Below are 15230 nucleotides of genomic sequence, written 5' to 3'. Positions count from 1 at the left end.
CCTGGCTTGCCTCATACCCAACAAAAATACTTCATATCCGATTTTTATTTTTTCAAATATATAATCTCACCCATCCCCCCATAAGTACTTTTCTCTCTCTCTCTCTCTCTCTCTCTCTCTCTCTCTCTCTCTCTCTCTCTCTCTCTCTTTCTCTCTTTCTTTTCCTTTTTTTGATTTGTAGACGGTCTCACAATATAGCAGAACTCCCTATGTAGACCAGGCTGGCCTTGAAACTCAAGAGATCTGCCTGCCTCTGCCAAGTAAGTGCTGGGTCAAACCTATATTTTGATGCATGAATGTAATCCTCACTAAGGGGTTGCCATTACATTCCTGTTTTTGTTTCGTTTTGTTTCACAGATCAGTACTCACTCCGTAGCCTAGGCTAGCCTGGCGCTCATGGCAGTCCTCCTGCCTCAACCTTCCGAGTGTTAAAATCACAGGCACGAGCCTCCAAGCCTGGCCTTCAATCACATTTTTTTTTTTTTTCAGATGAGGAAACTGGAACTGGAGAGGTGACTTAGCCAGAAGTAGGCAGCGCAGGGGCTCTGAACGGAAAGATTCTTATGTACCATTGGGAGCGGTGGTCATACCAGAATCCCAGCAACACTTGGGAGAGCCAGGAAGATCCTGTTCCCCTACCCGACAAGAAAGAAAGAATGACACGCTCATCTCTGTACTGCCCCTGCCCTACCTCAGCCTGTACTCAGTAATGAACCCACTTCTCCCTAATGTCACCAAGGAAGCGCCTCCCTTTTTGTTTTCTTCTAAATATTTTATTTATTTATTATAAATTCTTCAGACACACCAGAGGAGGGCATCAAGTCTCATCACGTGAGCCACCACGTGATTGCTGGGATTTGAACTCAGGACCTCGGGAAGAGCAGACAGTGCTCTTAACCGCTGAGCCATCTCTCCAGCCCAGGAAGCTCCTCCTTACTTCCTCCCTTGGGAACCTGCGTCGATCATGCCCATCACAGTATGCATCAGAACAGGTGATTGGCTCAGTTCTCACCAATGAGGTTTGAGCAAGCATTTGCTAGCCTTTTGGCAAACGAGCATCTCTGGATCTCCGTTGTAGTACCAGAGGTGGTGATCTCTCTTTGTTGGTCCAGCCGAGGACTCAAGGTCCACATTCCTAAAATGCCCCTGGAGAGGCTAGCATACAGGAGAGGCAGTGCTCAGGCGTGAAACAGACGTGGTGCCCAAAAACTAGGGCACTATCGAGTTTTCGGAATACGAGTGAAGGCAACCCCTCAATTTGCTTAGATAGCTTGAGTTTCTGTCGCACAAAAACCTGATAATCAGTAAAAACACTGCCAGAGGCCAGTAACATCTGGCTGCTGCCTGGGCCCTCCAGTAGCCTGAAACTTGTCCCTTAACATGTGGCACTAGTTTGGGGCACACACATCCCTCTCCTGCTTCGGACCCCAGAGACTCCATCTTTCTATTCCTGAGATCCGGTTTTGTTTCAGTTTCCTGCCTCATCTCATCCAAGCTTAGACAAAGGCAATGCTCTTCCGAAAGTCCCACCACAGCGACAGGTAAAGGCATGGTCTTCTGCGGGGTGCGGGGGACACTTGTTGAGGGGGATGGTCAGACACCCGTAGGCACCGGTCTCCAGCAGTAACGAGAAGGGTATCAAGGAAGGATCCTGCTTTGCTCAGTTCTTCACATAATATGAAGCCAGGCAGAAGGTTGTGTGGAACCATTATTTCCTTACCAGATCCCAGACAGAGCCTTGAGTCCCAAGGCTGCGTCCATCTCTTATTTGCTGGTAGAGGACTCTCCCAGTTTAGACATTTGACATCGTAACTTAGAAGCCATATAGGCTTGAACGTCTGTGAAGAGAACTGTTTTTTGAGATTTTACTCAATCTTAGTTTCTCTTGAAATACGGGCAACACATGTAAAGGAATCACTTCTCCCCTCCATCCCTCCATCCCCAGTCTATCAGCAAGATTTGCCGTTTTCCGAGTATGACTTAGTTCCTCTCCTTTCACTAGAGCCGTGTAATCTTTTCACATCGAAATCGTTGGGATTAGAAGTTTACCTCAGAAGTCAGAGCCTGCATAGCACACAAGGCTCCACGCATGTTCGAGGGGCTCAGAGAACAAGAATATGACCTGGTGACTCCTCACATGACCATGATAAAAAGCCACTTACTCTGCCCTTTGCTCTCGTTCCCTTCTCCTACCACAATTGAAAAGATCTAAGACGTCCATATTTCTCTGTCTAAACTGTCTAACTGGGGAAGTTGAGGTGACTCAGTGGGTGAAGGCACCTGCCTTCAAGTACAGTGACCAGAATTTAATCCCTGGGATCTACATGGTGAACCAACTGGCAACACACACACACACACACACACACACACACACACACACACACACACTCACACACACACAATTAAATGTAATTTTAAAAGAAACAAACAGTCCCTGTCCCTGGCTGGCTACAGTGCTCATGAGGGCGTGTCCCGCACCTCTTCTGTGGAGCGCAGGAGAGCTGACACCTGGTGGTGTGGGCATAAACGAGAGGCTAGAGAGCAGGAGAGTTGGCCCTGCCCCTTTCTGGCTGCAGCATTGGGTGAGGTAGCCAGGGCAGTGCTGGAGAGCTTACCCTGTGGTGGGTGTGTGAGAGCCGGCATTGATCAGATCAACCACCACCCAGGCCAGATCCAGGTCTATGAATTGGCCACCTCAACGTCTGTCTCATCTGTGAATGCTGGAACACACGAAGGGGCTGGTCCTGCAGATCCAAAAGCTGTAGGATCTCCACGACACAGGGCAACAACAGGATATCCGAAAGGAGTCTTTCATTTTGTCTTATTTTGATGGGGAGGTTACAAGGGCAGAGGGAAGATGATGAAGGGACGGGAAAGATGAGTGGGGTTGGGGTACATGATGTGAAATTCACAAGGTGTCAATAAAAAGTTAAGAAGATATGTACTAAAAATGGCTAGGTATGGTGGTGCATGCCATTAATCCTAGCACTCGGGGCCAAGACTGGTGGATCTCTGTGAGTTCAAGGCTAGCCAAGGCTACATGTTGAGTTCCAGGATAGCCAGGGCTAGAAAACTGAAAAACCCTGGCTTGAAATAACAATGAACAACAAGCAGAACAAAGCATAAAGCAACAGCAATAAAAATGGTTCAGTGGCTTCATTTATTCCTCAGCTTAAATCCCGGTGTGGCCTCTGTGGCCACTGTCTCCCTCCATCTTTGGCTTCTCCTTATCCATGCTCCTCAGAAGCACACTGGCCTTTTTTCAGACTCTCAAAAAAGCCTTTTCTCCCCTCAGAGCAGTCTGCCTATTCTTATTGCTGCCTCAATAGCGGCTTTCCAACTTTATTATTATTTTTAATCATAATCTCTTTAGAACAAAACATAACTGAATTTTACCACCTGTGGTGGTTTGAATACACTTGGCCCAGGGAGTGGCACTATCTGGAGGTGTGGCCTTGTTCGAGTAGGTGTGGCCTTGGAGTGGGTGTGGTCTTGCGGAAGTGGGTGTGGCTTTGTTGGAGTAGGTGTGGCCTTGTTGGAGTAGGTGTGCCACTGTGGGCATGGGCTTTAAGATCCTCCTCAACCTAGACTGGAAGTCAGTATTCTCTTAGTGGCCTTCAGATAGAGTCAGAACTCTCAGCTCCTCTTGCACCATGCCTGCCTGGATGCCGCCATGTTCCCATCTTGGAACTGGACTGAATCACTGAACCTGTAAGTCAGCTCCAGTAAAATGTTGTCCATATAAGAGTCGCCTTGGTCATGGTGTCTGTTCACAGCAGTAACTAAGACCCTAAGACATCACCTTTAACTGACACATCTACCCATAGAGAGAATAAGACTTTTTTGTAAGATAACACTTTGGGCATTTTTATTCCTTTTGAAAGTGCACTTAAGTTGTAAAGAATGGTATAAATACAAACAGAATACAATCTGTCTGCAAAGCAAAAGTAAAGCTTGCCGGAAAACAGATGGGATTAGGATGTGTACTATTAAGTGATATCACCACATGCAAAGCTTCTTTTTCCCATGCAGTCTAGACTGTAGCATAGACTTGCTCTATGTAAAGAGCTGGCTGGGTATAGGAGAAGGTTTAGAAGGGAGACCAAAAAAGAGGGCAATGCTAGGTGACAAGGAAGGTTGGGATGCCGGCAAAGGGACAACTGAGTTAGGAAGGCAGACAGAAGGCTAATTGTTTCAACTCTGTTAGTTTTTTCTTGGTGGTGTAAATCTATAAAAAGCATAAGTTAGAGTGAAAGTGTAAAATCCCAATGCGATCCCGTGCCTCAGACTATACTTTCTAACAGATTAGGAACCCATCGAGACACAGAGCTTGGGGCCAGGCAAGTGTTTGACTACCTTAATCTAGCTATGTGATGTTCTCACTCATAAACTCATAATAATAAAGCGAGTAAGATGAAATTTTGTATCTATGTGTATCTGGGCATGCTCCAATACGTGTGTTGGTGGGCAAGTGCAGGCCAGAGAACAACTTTCTGGAATGGGCTCTCTCTTTCCAACATGTAGGTCTCAGGGATCAAACTCAGGCTCGGCAGCAAATGCCACTACCCACTGAGCTATCTTGTCAACCCCATTCCTTGCCTTGAGAAGCAATTCTGACCTACTAATACTCCCCAGTCTGCTCTTAAATGACTTATCTTTCCTTATTTCCAGCTTCTCCCTACGTGTCAGCCATTCACCGGGACTTTCTCTAAGTACCTGATCTAAACTAGACCACAGACCTGGGGTATTTTGAATCTCTGCCAGTTGGCCCTTGTTTTTCCTTCAGAGAATAGATCAGAGTTATAATTATGTATTTCTTGGCTAAGAGTTGTTCCTTGTCTATGTCACAGCTCCGAGGTCAGCTTCCCAGTGCAGGCATTTATCTGCTTTCTCCTCTCCAACCCCCCGTGTGTCCGGCTGCTGGACCACTCACTGATAGCATCGGAGGAGAATGCAGTTGTCACCAATTAAGTGAGTAGATGGGTGGGGTCTGGACTTAAAAAACAAATCTCAACAGAAGAAACCAGGGTTCCTTGGAGAAGTGCTGAACTTTAGGGCTGAGGCGAGGACACATAATTAAACATCAGAAAGCACGAAGCTGCTTGCAGGCAAAAGGACAGAGGTGCATGACAGGAGTCAACTGGAAACCTCCTGGTGGCCAGCATTGTAACATTCTGAGCAGTACAACACAGAACTTACCAGATTGTTATGCAAGGCATTGAATGTTTGAGTTTATATTCATATAAACAAGATGGTTCTTTTAAATAAACGAATGCAGAAGTCACAGTTTCCTCCCAAATGAACTTCAAAGGATTCATCTAGATAATAACCCTTAAGAAGGTGGAGTTAATTCTGCACATCGAGGAGAGGAAATGCTGGTTTTCAAGCCACAGAGGTGGTGGGGAGGGGGTACAGACAAGTCTAAGTCCACGGTAGCAGAGCTGGCAGACAGGAAGAAAGAAGCCTGGCTCTGTTCAAGGCTGAGCCCATCATGACGTTAACCAGGATGTACCTGGATGCATGGCAGGGTGAGAGAGACTGCTGGAGTGTTCGTCTTCCCAGAACCAGCACCAGACAAGCTCACCTAGAAGACAGTGCTCACCTAGAGGACAGGGCACAACAGAACTGCCTGATACTGTCTGTATCGGTGAGGACAGGAAGACTAGAAGCCTTCACACAGCAGAAGGATGACGGAGAGAAGGAGACCCGTGCAGAGGGAGGAGGGGTCCTCACTGAGGCGCCATCGGCAACTGAGGGCTGCTGAGGGAAGGCCACTCCAGTGCACGGCCCCACACCCATGTGTACATGGTCAGTGGGACTCGAAGGTTGTAATACTAATAAAAAAAGAGGACATTAAGTTAGAAGGGAAGTGGGTTTAGGGATCCTGGAGAACGTGGCGGCAGGTAGGAAGGTGGATACGATCAATATATATTGCCTATCTGTTGAAATTTCTGGAGGTTAAATAAAAAAAAAAAATAACAAGGAAAAACCACTCCCATGCAGTGTGGTATCTTAGGACTGTGGACACATGGGTCAGTATAAAATACGGCCTTTTAGTTACCAATAATATATCAAAGTGGTCGGTTGTGATAAACACACGGTAGTAATTTATGATGTAAGGAGGGAAGTGACAGAGAGGTATGGGGAACTCCACACGTTCACGGTAGCTCACGTTCTACAGTAGCAAACAACTTTTAAAATATGTCCTGGATTGGTAAATAGCACACACTGTCATTTTCTGTTAGTATTTCTTGCTAGCCATGGCCGTGTGTCCTGTACCTCAGGCTGAGGTAGGAAAGATGTCTGGGTTTGAGATTACATACCCAAGGCAGTGTGTATAGTGCACCCCGACAACGGAATAAGCGTTTCTTTGCTCAGTGTACATGCTCTAAAACCATCTCTTACCAAATAAAGCACAGAGCTGGGCAGTGGAGGCACACGTCTTTAATCCCAGCTCTGGGAGGCAGAGGCAGGCGGATCTCTGAGTTTGAGGCCAGCCTGGTCTACAGAGTGAGTTCCAGGACAGCCAGGGCTACACGGAGAAACCCTGTCTCAGAAACAAACACCTCTCCCAAAACAACAACAACAACAAAACCCATACAATCTTAGTAAGCAACTGAAATCATTGACCTTAAATTTGAAACTCGCCCTCCTTAAACAACCAACAATTAAGAATTTTAGTTCAGGGAACTATTTCATCAAGATCACGTGCCGCTTTTAGGTAGTGTCTTTGTCTCTCAGCTTCCAGAGCAGTGTAATTCAAATTCCAAAGACTCGAGGCCTTCTCTAAAAATACTTCTTGTTGTGTGTTTTTGGGTGTGTACGTGTTTTCACCGTAAGGTTAGGCCAAACGTGAAAGATACCTTGCTGTTATTATGAAAAGAGGGGGATGTCTTGTGGAACCGAGGCGGTAAGATCTAGGGCCGGCAGCACCAGTATCACTTGGGCGTGGGTGGAAGGGCTGAACCCCGCCCCACCCGATCCACAGAAAGGTGCAAGCAAACAAACCCCACACAGGGTTGCCCCTGCCTGCTGACCAGCGGTGGGAATGACTTCCATTCAGTCAAACTGTCTGGGGGAGGCTGGACGGCGTCTTCAGTGACAAAGGCCAAGGGGACCTTTTCAGACCACGGGTCTTAGGAAAGACTGCAGGAATCATCATTCACGCCCTGGATAGTGAAACTTGTCCAAACCCTCCCTTCCCTGACCATTCACTACCCCAGGGTGCGGTCATCACTCTTAAATCCCATTGGCTCCTCCCTTTTCCCCATGATGCCTTGGTCTCCTGGACGCATAGAACTCAGTTCCTTCTCCCCCTTGCCAGGCTCAGCTGTAGTCTAACTTCTTTCTTTCTTTCTTTTTCTTTTCGATATAGGGTTTCTCTGTGTAGCCCTGGCTATCCTGGAACTCGCTCTGTAGACCAGACTGGCTTCAGACTCACACAGATCCACCCGCCTCTGCCTCCCGAGTGCTGGGATTAAGGGTGCGCCACCACTGCTAGGTTCTAACCTCCTTTCTTTCATCACCAAATCTCATTTCTTTTCCTGAATCTCCGCAGCCTGACAGTTTTCAATTCAAAACAGCTCTCTCGAGGGTCCCCGAGTATTTACTTGCCAAAGTCAAAGGTTCATTATCACCTTGGGTCTCTGTAAAGTTGAATTTCCTTCAGCACTGCCTTTCAGCATTTGCCTTTTCCCTCTCTCCCCTGACGCGCACTTTGCTACACTACTCCAAAGTTCCCTCCGCGCTGAAAACCCAGTCTCTTTAGCAGCCGCCCCTCTCTCTAGACCTCTAGTAAACATTTTTATTTACTCAATGAATCTTCGTTTCTGTTTTTGTTTTGTTTGTCTTTCTAGACTGGGTTTCTCTGTGTAGTTCTGGCTTTCTGGAACTCACTCCGTAGACCAGGCTGGCCTTGAACTCAGAGACCCACCTGCCTCTGCCTCCAAGTGCCACCTTCCCAGCGCTGTGTTAGCCCGCCGTTCTGGTTCTTTAGATCGTACCAAGAAACAGTTGTGGAGCAATTAACACAAGTGGGGACGTGGACGTGAAGGCCGGAAGCCAACTCCAGGTCAGGGAGGCCTCCATATAACGGGCAGGAGACCTAAGTAACTTCAGAGAGGTGATGCACGCTTCCGTGTTACTGTGATCGCACTGCGCAGGGTACGCTAGGGAATACCAGATGGCTTCCGACCGGTTCCAACTCGCCTGCGGTTGACTCGGCTTGGAAGGCCACTGCAGTGGACTGGAAGAGCTGGTGTCTGGCTGCTGAACCTTGGGTTTCAGCAGAGAGGGCGACGGACTCTCATAGTTGTGTTATATTTTAAGGTCGACAGACTCTCAGAGGCTTCCTGGTGGACAGAGAACGGGTGAGAAGGGCAAGTGTGGTACCATTGAGTCACATGTTTTAGGACCACAGAGCTGAGTAGATGTGGAAGAATGGGATCGGGGGCAGGGGGGGGTGTCTGAGGCAGGGAGCCAAGAATTCTGCTTTGACACTCAAGTACGACTTGCTATACATCTGATGTTGATGTCCAGTAGGTGGTTGAATATTATTTGGAGTGCAGAGGTCAGTGCTGGTGATAACAAGGGTGTTCAGTGTCCTAAGATGTGCATGTGGGAAGATGTCTCAGCAGGTAAGAACCATGGCTGCTCTAAGGACCTGTATTCAGTTCCCAGCACCTGCAGGGTGGCTCAGACTTGCCTCTAACACTAGTCTTGGGGGATCTGATACTATCTGGTTCCCATGCCTTCCAGCATCTCTATATAAGCACAAACACTTCTTTATTTTGTTTTTTTGTTTTTTTTGTTTTTTTGTTTTTTTGTTTTTGAGACAGGGTCTCTCTACATAACTCTGGTTCTCCGGTTCTCCTGGAACTATGTAGTCAGGCTGGCTTTGAACTCAGAGACGCACCAGCGTCTGTCTCCAAGTACTGGGATTAGAGCCACCAGGCCCCACACATACACATTCAAAACAACACAAGAGCCTTGGGACGAGTTCAAGTACAATAGAGGAAGAGGCCCCGAGGTGACCACGGGGACACCACACTCAAGGTGAGAAGGGAAGGAAACTGAGAAGGGGCCGAGATAAGCAAAGCTGCAGGGTGTGGTGAGCAGAAAGAAAGTGAAGAATGAAACAAGGTGTGGTCAGCTGTCAAACGTGCCCCAGTCAAATCCAGCCAGTGTCAACCCCACAGCCCGAAGCTAGTCCTTCCTGTGCGGCCTGGATAGCTTTTCTAGTCGCCTCTTTGAAATATTTCCTTGAAGCTAAGTTCTGTCCGCTGCCTTCCCAGACACTTTTCCCCTAGATGTCTGAGCATGTCGCACGGACTTCTCTAAACTCAGAATCCGGCCTAGCACATAACAGCAGCTAGTGCACCTGCAGCAATGGCTTCCTTCCACACGCAGCTGCTGGTGCTGCTTCTCAGGAGGCCAGGGCAGGAGAGGCACGATTTCAAGGCCTACCTCGAGATGAGGCCAGGAAAGAAAATCACACACCTCGTCCTTGGGTTTGAGGTGCTGGCTGCTAATTCCATTCCCTCCTTATTTGCTTCGCCTCATTTTTAACGTCTCATTTGCTGCCCTGCTCCCAAACCAATCAGTCCAGGCTGATTGGCGCTCTAACCACCTTTTACAGTTTGTCCCAGACCTTAGTGACATCTGCAGACGTGAGAACTGGCATCACTGAAGCCTGAGAGACTTCAGATAGCAGTGAACTTTAAAACACCGACTGGAGTCATGTTAGAGAAATGCAGACACCAGGATAACATTTTATATTTGTGTTTAAAAAAAAATGACTTATTTATTTTCATGCACACTGATGTTTTGACTGCGTGCATATGTCTGTCTGAGGGGGCCAGATCCTCTGGAGCTGGAACTACAGATAGGCCTGAGCTGCCATGTGGGTGCTGGGAACTGAACCCTGGTCCTCTGGAAGAGCAGCCAGTGCTCCCAACTGCTGTGTTATCTCTTCAAAGCCTGGGGTGACGTTTTAGTGGGAGATGTGGGTAAGAGGGTCAGGAAAAGGCTGGTAGGTATGGGATGAGAAGCTTCCCTAAATCTTCACAAAATGAGAGGGAGTCGACACAGTTCCACAAATCATAGTTACTGTCTCTGTAGAAGAGTCAGCCATCAACAGAAAAGAGGCAACCTGTGTTACTGTGTTAGCACTCTGTCTAAGCTCCACCCCCACAGTTACCTGGCAACAGCCTGACACTATAAAAGGGGCTGCTTGCCCCCTCCTCACTCTCTTGCTTCTCTCTTACTCTTACCCTCTTCCCTCTTGTCCCCTCTTCCCATTCCCTTCTCCTTCTCTCCAGTGCTCACGGCCAGCCTCTACTCTTCTCTCTCTCCCCTACCCTCTTAACTCCCCACTCCATGACCTGAGTAAACTATTCTATACTGTACTGTCCTGTGGCTGGTCCCTCAGGGGAAGGATGTCTCAGCATGGGCCCGCTGAGGTACCACCCCCTTTCCCATACCTCACACCTCCACAGAACATATCCCCACTGTATCATTTTATAAACGATCAATATTCCATCAGAGCTGGTTGGACAAAGGCCTCCATTGACAGCACACAGGGCCTCCCTGCTGCCTGAGGCTACTCCAGAGCCAGCTAGAGGTCAAAGGTACCTGTGGCATGCACTAGTGTCTGAAAGCTAACACGAACGATTCCTTTTCTCATGCAAAGGGGTTGGCTCTAAATTCCTGAGCACCCGCAGACAGCGGATACTCAATGTAAAACCCTAGTAAATTATTTTGGAAGTGACACTGACAAAATGGGACACATCCAGTGAAGGAATGAGCGACTAGAAATGGTTGGAGATGCCCTCTCTAAGGCTTGAGTTCCCACTGAACAGCCAGAGCTGCCTCAAGTGGGAAGGGGGGTGAAGACTCACACTCTGAACTCAAGTCGCCTCCAACTCCAGGGGTTAGGGAGATGCTGGGATTCGACAACTCTCATTGTCAGAAGTGGCGCCTCCAGCCTGAACTCGACAAAACCACTCGCCTGTGAAAAGGTCAGACTAATGAAGACCTCAGATGCTTGCTGAGAATAGCAACTGAGGAGCTGCTCAGAGGGAGGCTGCAACAGGCCTGCGCTGCCAGTGGCTCGACATGACAGCTAAAACAATGTGGGCTGACGAGGGGACCCGTCCACGGTGGTTCCTACTGAGAGCAGATTTGAGTAAGCACGTCTCCACGGGTGATGCCAGCCCCAACCAACTGAACTTTGTACACTGATTTCTAAATGACAGGGTCTGTCCTATTTTTGTAGCTGGTAACTGACAGGAACACAAGACCTACTTAAAAATGTCATTAGCCATTAATTTTGCCTTTTCATAGACAGGTTTTTGGCTCTGTGACTGGGGACAGGAAAAAGCCACACACCAAGCCCTTTTTCAGAGGGTCGGATGAGGTGTTAGAGCACACCGAATTGTCCTAAATTCCCAGACCCACCTTTATCAGTTATCAATCATCTGAACACATTCAAGATTAAAAGAGTTCAGTATTAAAACCCCATGAATGCAGTGAGTTTCTTCGCTATGTCAACGCAGACTGGGATTGCAAGGTCAGGCCTGTAATACCAGACATTAGTGTATTTGCTAGCACATCTGGAGAAACAAATGTAATTTGTACTGGAGGACGTCTGAAGGATCTGTCAGTCACGCGAAGCATCATGAAGAGCTCTCTATGGCTGCTCTGATTTAGACAGGCAAGCTGAAAATATCCTACTGAAAAAAAAATACATTCAATGCTCACCTGTAATCCTGTAGAGGCAGGAAGCAGAAGTTCCAGGAACTCTCAGCTACACACAGAGTTCAAGGCCAGCTCAGCAGCAATGGGATTAATTCACATACCTGTGAACCTGGGGGCTTTAAACACAGCACACTGAATGCTGTTTGCTATCAGGGCCTGGGGACTCCCACTGCTGCCCAGCTGGAGAGAGCATCCCCACCACATGTGCTGGCTTAAAAGCCGTCAAAGCTTCAGTGTCGCTCACACTACCCGCCTGTCACTTCTGTATCACAAAAGACGACCTGTCATTACAGGGTGCCACTTGCTCTCCAGTAATCTGAATAGGATACAAGCTGCTTCTTCCTTCATTCTCAGGCCAAATGAATATATCCAAAAACAAAGAGGGCCAGGTGGTGGCGGTTGGCTCACGCCTTTAACCCCATTCCTCAGAGGCAGGCAGATCTGAGTTCGAGGCCATCCTGGTCCACAGAGTTACAAGATAGCCAGGGATTCAGAGAGAAACCCTGACTCAAAAAACAACAGAAGAAAACACAGGAATAGAACCTGTGCTGTGAACAACTATGCTACCATGGTCGTGTACACACGAGACCGGTTTCAAATACGATTGCGTTTGGTTTTTCTCCCTTAGTGCCCAGGGATTTTAATCCTGTTATTTGAATGATGATGCCACAGGTAACAGGAAACCCGACTCCTCTCAGAACTAAGCATCAACAACGTGGTAAAATGTAACTTGGCATTCTCCAGCGCGAGCTACGTGTACCACAGTTCTGAAAATTAGAAGATAGGTTATCTGAGTAGATTTTTAAGCGAGCATAGCATGTGGACCAGTAAGATGCGGCTAAGTGGTCAAGGGTGCTTGCTGCCAAGACTGACACCCTGAGTTCTATCTCTGGGACCTACAGTGGAAGGAGAGCGTCCACTCCCACTCATGCTGGGGCATGCAGCCATGCTTCCCTCCCCAATTCAAAAAAAAAAAAATAAGCTTGTTGCTCAGTGGTAAACCCAAATTCTTTCCTTAGCATAAACCACTCCGAATGGGAAAATCAGTGTGGCTAGGGGACACTTCTCCCTCACACCTAGGAACATACTGTGTATCCGTATCACTAGGGCGGGATTCCCACAGGTTACTAGGCTATCTACAGTCGGAGGAAGGTCATGAAAGTTCCCAGCAGCCAATGATGGATGGTAAGCGGTGACTTAGGCTTGAAATTCCTTTCTGTCAGGAAGGCCAAGACATTACTGTTGTTTCTGGTCCTCAGAGTGTGAAGACCTGTAACCTGTTCTCCGTTTTCCTTCATCCCTCATCTTCTCTGTAGTCTGAGGGTGAGGGAAGCCTGATCTTGCTCTATACAGAGTTCGCTTCCAACATTTAGGAATGAAGGCAAATGTATTTACTTTTAGTAAGACATACAACTTAAATGTTCAAATGAAAATTAGGTATTTTAGCTAGTACTAATTCCTGGTTTTATTCTTTCTTGGGTCACTGGGCCCTTAGCTTACCAGGTTTCAGGGGCTCCTGTCAGCAAGAACTAGGAAGGCTGGTCAGTGGTGGCTTGGGGGTCAGGAGCTCTAGTGCCCCTTACTCCAGTGTCACCTGTAAAGTTGCCATGGTTACCCTTCTGACCACACCTCACAGGCACTCCTGGCATCCAGTCCTTCAGAGATCTCTCCTCGGTTTGTCAAAGCTCCAGAGGGAAAATCCCCCCACCCACACTGAGCAGACGGACAGCACTCATAATTGGAACACTCCTATTTAGACCAATGTCGCAAATTACAAGTCGGTGAGCTTTCCTTCTGTAACTAATATCGCCATCTTCCCCACTGTCACTGAAAAAGCACGTCTGTTCTCTCAGCCAGTGTTTTCCTGCTTGTTTTCACTTCTCTGTGGTTGGAACTCAGTGTTATTTATTTTATTATTATGCTTACAACTTCCCTCCTGGGGTCGCTGTTCTTTGGCCAACTTTATCTCATTTCGTGGAAAAAAAATGTGCTGTAAATCAGTGAAGACCACAAGCTGGGGGGGGGTAAGAGAGGGGGTCAGGTGGAGAGGGGCAGGGGAGGGCAAGGGGAGAGGGCAGGGGCAGTGGAAAGGGTAGGGGAGAGGGGAGGAGGAGGAGAAAGGAGGCAAGGAGCACTATCAGGATCTCACTTGAGCCACCACATAATTTTTATAAGAAAACATTCACCTTTATTTTTAAATCTAAAACCATTATTTTATGATATCATCTTTTAGCATACTCGGGTGGGTTGACATTCAATATGGACGGCAAGCTAGCTCACAGTCAATGGCAGGGGTCTCCAAGCAGCCATCGGGAGAGTGCAGCCAACTTCCCTTACTGGGGCAGGAGTTCCAGTCATTCTGGATGTTTTTTGGTAATGATAAGGAAAAGCTACTGCAGTCTAGAGACAGGTCACCTTCAGGCTTTAAAGACTGGCTGCCAGGGGCCACAGTGACACAGTAATCCAGGAGCCAAAAAGGAAAAAGGAAAATCAGACACTGGGAAGGAACCGGAGCTTCGAAATACTGAGTTTCTGCAGACAGATACTTGGCATACTATGATTTGACAGGTGTACAGCGGCCAACAGGACAGCAAAGACAGAGTATTATTGATACTTTAGTATCTAGAAGACAGATTTTCAAGTCACAGTAATGAATCCTGTGAGAGCTCCTGAGACGAAGTTCCCCCTATGCCCTGCACCCTTGCTACACCAGTGAGCACTGGAAAACAGAGTAGAAAGAGGCTATGTGTGAGATTCAGGAGGTCCCCAAGAGTGACAGACTGTATGTTATTAAATGACAAACGAAGTTAGAGGCTTTATTTAAAATCTCTACTGTTCATTATCAAAGTTACAAGATTGTTTGCATACCAATAGACTGACTGTAAACAGGAAATTCTCATTAAGGAAAGACGGGTTTACTGTAATTTGATCTTTTACAAAAAATTACTGCAAGTTATTAATAACAGAATTTCTCTTTTACTTTCTTAAGTCTAATTCTATTGAAAATTCAACCAGTGTTTCCACTCTCCAGCCGAAGGTCCGACCACCGTCACCTTAGGAAACACCCCCTGATTTGTTAATCAGACACAAACTGGCACATTTCCAATGTTTTCACTGAGCAAAGGCGTGCGCACTGCACTTCCCGAGAAGAGAGGCTGCGGCGGTCCTGCCTGTCAGCGAGGTTTACTGACGCAGCGGTGGAGCACACTCAGCCCTGCCGGTGCCCTATCTCCCATGGAATCTTCTGCCGTTGGCTCGCAGCAGCCTTGGGTTCTGTTGCCTCCACTGAGCCTGACAGGAAGCAAGGTGTCATGCTTCGGTGTCCTGACTGCGGGTGGTTCCATCCAGTGAGCAGGACGAGGGCCTTCAGTCTGTTGGCTGGGGCACAATGCTGATGTGAAGAAAGGTCTGATAGCTCAGATGCTCGCTCAGCCACTGCAGCGGGGTTTCCAGCAAGGCCTCGATCCCGTGAA

The sequence above is a fragment of the Rattus rattus genome, chromosome 18 (genome assembly GCF_011064425.1).
Source record: "Rattus rattus isolate New Zealand chromosome 18, Rrattus_CSIRO_v1, whole genome shotgun sequence".
Taxonomy (NCBI): Eukaryota; Metazoa; Chordata; class Mammalia; order Rodentia; family Muridae; genus Rattus; species Rattus rattus.
The sequence above is the reverse complement of the archived record's forward strand: the minus strand, read 5'-3'. Positions refer to the sequence as shown.